The sequence below is a fragment of the Anas acuta genome, chromosome 9, assembly GCF_963932015.1.
Source record: "Anas acuta chromosome 9, bAnaAcu1.1, whole genome shotgun sequence".
Taxonomy (NCBI): domain Eukaryota; kingdom Metazoa; phylum Chordata; class Aves; order Anseriformes; family Anatidae; genus Anas; species Anas acuta.
In genome coordinates, this window is record NC_088987.1 from 20,219,174 (window position 1) to 20,224,424 (window position 5,251).

Consider the following 5,251-nt stretch of genomic DNA (forward strand, 5'->3'; position numbering starts at 1 on the left):
GCTCTATATCTAAACGTCTTTTAAAGACCTTCAGGGATGGTGACTCCACCACTTCCCTGGGCAGCCCATTCCAATGCCTAACAACCCTTTCGGTAAAGAAGTTCTTCCTAATATCCAACCTAAATCTCCTCTGGCGCTACTTTAGCCCTTTCCCCTGAATGACTGAGACAAGTTTTCTATCTGTCTTAGTATGAAGTTGGAGAATCCAGCCTACCAAGAAAGGCATCTACATATCTAGGATGCATCCGCGCCTCTACAGAGTCTTTCTAAAGTATCTGACAGGCCACCTTGTCTTAGGACAAGTCTTAGGAGAAACTGCCATACTTGTGGTGGCTCTTCAATTTGTCATTTGTCTTGAGTGACAGTGTGAACCTAGGTAAGCCTGTGTTGCTCAGGTGGCCTTTAATAATCCTTATTATCCCTTTCCTGTAAGAAGGATAGATACTGAAAGGATATAAACTTGGTCATGTATGTGGAAGAATTTAATGCCATAGATATGATTCAAGGCATGACATGGTTTCAAAATCATAGTAATACTATGCTTACCAGACCCAGTGTGTTCTGGGCATCTCTCTTCCCACAAATAGCCATGCACAGGCTAGGATTATGGAACCAAGGTTCTGTTTTGCTGTAATCTGGAGGTAAACTGGTCCATCTTTTTTTTTTTTTTTCCCCAGTTCATTTGCACCAAGGTGTAAACAAAATTTGCAAGGCAGTCTTTTTTTTATTTAGACCACTGGAAGGCATGTTACTCTTCAGTGTCTTCTGAATAAATCTTCTGCAGAAATGTAGCTAGAACAGAATATTAGCAATGACTGTGAGACACTGAAAGTGTATATAGAAGTGATTCTCTAGACCAACTTTTGTAAAAGGCAGAAGCTTCAAGGATTTTTGCCGTGGAAAGTAAATGCTGCAGTGCATTTTGAGTTGAGGTTCAGGCTTTGCAAGTACATTCTTAGAGGAGTTCTTTATGAAAATGCTAATAATTTGAAAGATAGGGCAATCTCTCTCTCAAATAATATTGCCCGTCATTATGGGATTTTTGTCTGGGTTGGTATCTTCAGATAGTTCAAATATTAAATAAATTGGCATTTTAACGTATAGGTACAACTATGTGCTTGGTTAATAGACAACAAGGATCAGGAGGAGATTTTTTAGTGAATTCCGTTTGGTTTGGATCATCTGAAGTCAATGAAAGGTAGATGGGGAGATTTCGTTATGTTTATACCTTGTTATTAAAGTTAAAATGAGATAAATGGAATACTGAGATTTTAATTTCTAGCATTCACCATCCTGCTTTCTGAAAGGAGAAGGTGCATGTAGCTTAAATTTAAAAACTTAATGGAAAAAACAGTGAGCTGTGCAGAAATTCTGACATCAAGTGCTTGACTTCACAATGAGCAAAAGAAACAGAATAAGACAAAACACATTAAACAAGTTGTTGCCAAAACACTTGAATTCAATGGGAGTAGGATCCTGAGTTGCTGGATGTTATCTGCACAAGGTGAGAAGTGATGGGAGCAACAGATAACATTATCTACAGGGCTGTACTAGTGAAGTATATTGCTGCTGTAGGACACCTTGTGCCACTTCATAATTTTTGCAAATCATTCTGTTATGTTTGGGAACACTTTTGTGTTTATTATTAGTCCAATCGGGAACAAGTATATTTATTAATTTATTGTCCTCTTCTAGTGGTAGATTTGTCCTTTGGTTTCTATTATTTTGTGCATTCTGAGCATTTCAACACTTCTAACATATTAGCTTGCTTGCTTTTGAGAGGTATCCTGGCAATGCAGAGATTTTTATAAGGGTCTCCAGGCTAATAAATGCCAATTTAGCCTATTGCCATTTTGATAATATTTCTCTAGAGAATATTAGAAGGGTCAATTATGTCAGTTGTGATTGCTATTGTCATTTCAGCCTGGAGAGAGTGCACAAAGATGTGAGGCATTGAAAACAATATTAGTGTTCACTGCAAGGAATTGTATTCCTCTATTTATGGCATGGTCTTAATTTTAAAGGTCATATATTCTGTTAGCCTCTTGAAACACTCATACATGTGCGCACAGACAGAAGAGTGAGTAGGAGTGAGTTATAAACATATATCATCATGAATGCTGCAGATTTAGCACTGCATTTATAACGTGGGGATTTCTTTACTTACAGTGAGGTGACACGAAGCTGGGGCTGGGGACTACTGCCCTATTCCAATGCACATGATTGTTTGGCAGGCCAAATGATCTGCATGCAAGAATACAGAGTATGTGCTGTGCATGCTGCGTGTTAGGCTGAAAGGCAGGCATTGAGCACACAAGGCACACGAGCTGCAGTTCTGTAATGTCATTGGTATTCTGAAAATTGATACAATCTGCTATTTACACAAATATCAAAAGAAAACAAAGGAAATTCAAAAAGCTTTCGTAAAAAAAAAAAATGTAAAGTGCTACATCTACCTCAGTTTTGTTGGGAAAGTTTTTTAAAAAAACACCACCAACAACAACAAAAAAATGAACCCTTGGCAGTGAGATGTAATATGGACTAATGCAGAAGAATGCAAAAAGAGCATACAGTATTGAATTCAGTTTTAACTTCACATATAAAAGACACAAGCATTTCTATGGGAAAGTAATTTTACTTATAGGGACCATAAAAAAAAAATAAAAATTCTAGGCTGGTATAAAAACATAAACTGGTGAAAAGAGCATAAAATATGATGGCAGTATTTATATGGCACTGTATTATATCTTGCTTTGAACAATCTGCTCAGTGATGCATCCATTACCAAGACCCCAAGGTAGAAAGTGGAAAAAACAATAAATGGAACTAAACAGAAATGAGAATGTCTTTACTGCTGCTGGGTTTTCAGTTACCTGATACTGTGCAGAGCAGGAACATGCTTAGCCCCTGGTGTTGTCCATCATCATGTACTCACAGAGCCATTGCGCAGCTGCATTATGCTTCCTGAGGTGTAGCTGTTCCCAAAACAGTCATAGAACTGGGTAGATGTCAGAGCATAGCAGGATGCAAGTCCTTCTAAAAGTGGTGGTAGAGCAAATATAGGGAAGGAGAACGAGGGAAAACATGATAGAGAATTATATGAACAATCAAAATCTTCTGGCATTTAATTTCTCTCTGATCTGTAGCAGACTAGTAGATGAATGAATACCTGCTGCAGTAAAAGGGCATGAAGGAACCAGCAGTACTCGCTCACACTTTGAAACATTGTGTATTTTTGAGAGAGTTCCAGGATTTATAACTGTATATCCATCTGAATAATTCGTTTTTTTTTTTTTTTTTTTTTTTTTTTGTGACTTATCTGATGTTAGGAGGAACAATTCTGCAGCTTTCTTGCAATGGTGAGCTATTTCAGAAGCATTTGCAACAAACACCTGGGCCTGTAGTGCTTGAATGATTCATCTTCTGATGTAGTCAGTACTGCAATTCTGTTCATTACAAGTGAACTGATATTCTTTTCCCACACTGCCTATATCTGTATATATAACCTGACAATACTGATGATATTCATCCTAATCAGGTAGGAAAATCAGACAAACAACAATGTAGAAGTAAAACAAACAAACAAAAACAAACACCTGTTAAAAGGATATTATCAAAGCAAGGCAGAAGGTACTTCCTTAAACTGAGAGCTCCCTGTTGCTTCCCACCACCTACTTAGTGTGTTGATGCAAGTCACTTGGAAGCTAAATATGGAGCAAATCCAGGTACACAGTTTTATAAACTTGCTGTTGGTAGCTAGCCTTTAGGTGGCAAATGTAATACTGTAAAAAATTGGAATAGATTTTCAGACCTTTTGGTTGCCTGAATCTTGGTTAATCCCAGGCTCAGCCATTTATTCCAGTGCCTGAATGTGACATGCAGGGAGTATATATCTATTTACTTCCTAAGAACTGTCTGGTTTTCCAGAATGCAATCTGGCAGGTGTTTGGTGTGGCAATTTGAGGTTGGTATCCCCTTTTGATATCTACATTGTGATTTAATAAGTTATTTAGGTAGATTTGAAGACATCAACTTTTACTTTTAACAACGCATCCCATATTTTCAAAGGGTTAATACCAGCTGCTGATTCATTGCTATAAATGTATTTTTGGTGACTTGCAGGCAAGTAACTGCTTAGGGATTATACTTATTATCCCCTTGATTTAGTTAGAATAAAAGCACCAGTGACATTGCCAATGACCCAGATGTTTGAAAAAGCCACAGATTAAGCTGTTGAGGTCCTTACCTCTAAATCCCACAATATTACATTAGCACACATTCAGAAACTGCAGAATTGGATTTAAATCCAGCTCTTGAACCCCTTTCATAATCTCATTTTGTACTTGGAGTGGTGAAAATAACAGTAATGCATCTCCTGCAAGAGTGACTCTGTGTACATTTTTCACATTAGAAAAGCTTTTAATAAAGTAAGTGCTTTGAGTGCAGAAGCATCTGTCCTTTCTTTCTTTCAGCCTTGATAACAATGAAGAAAAAATTCAAAGAATTGCAACTTACTGTGGCCTGGAAAGTGGTAGAAAAGGGATATGGTTCTCTGACTTGCAATGTAATACAGTCTTCACATATTAAGACATCATTAAAGATTGATGATGTTTGCATTGTTCATGGTTACTTTCAATTTTTGTTGTGCATAGGACTGTCAGATGGCATTACAGATGAAGAGTGAGAGCAGTGATTACATCAATCTCAATTTTGATCCTAGATGCTCCCTTAAAAAAGTGGGGAAGGCAAACAATAGCTGCATGTATTTATAAAGGAATTCTGAAGAAGGTGAGTAGATCATGTGTTGAAGTTCCTCAGCAAGGGTCATTAATAAATGTAAATGCAATGGCTTACCTCCAAATCCATTTTTCTATGACACAGGCTTGGCACAATTCTTGTAAGGATGATGAATAGGCACTGCTATAAGAGAATGGACACTTAGCAGCATGCGCTATGGGGATGCTACTGAAACATCAGCAAGTGCTAAGTCGGGTGGCACCTCATTGTGACTTACAGTGCTGATTTACCTCCTGATGGTAGAATTAGAAAATAGGGGGGTTTCCAGTACAGGTGATCTTTTTCAATGCTAATTTACCATCTGCTAGGAACAGGTGGTGTTTCCCTTCGAGCATACTTCTATTGTAAGGAAATAAAATGGTGAATTTTCCATTCCAGGACATTTTTGTTCAAAGAAAAGTTGAGAATCTGCATAATTTCCAATGGGTATAGATACCTGCCAGAGAACTGCGAC

General features: G+C 37.6%; 1 long non-coding RNA gene across 1 annotated transcript; it reads right to left on the bottom strand.

The window, feature by feature from the left end:
* Nucleotides 1–335: 335 nt before the first annotated feature.
* Nucleotides 336–5,015, bottom strand: LOC137861361 (uncharacterized). Its single transcript, XR_011099560.1, has 4 exons — nucleotides 4,855–5,015; nucleotides 2,874–3,036; nucleotides 2,168–2,244; nucleotides 336–792 (listed from the first exon to the last, which is right to left on the bottom strand). It is a non-coding gene; the product is annotated as an uncharacterized lncRNA (long non-coding RNA).
* Between the last annotated feature and the right edge of the window lie 236 nt (nucleotides 5,016–5,251).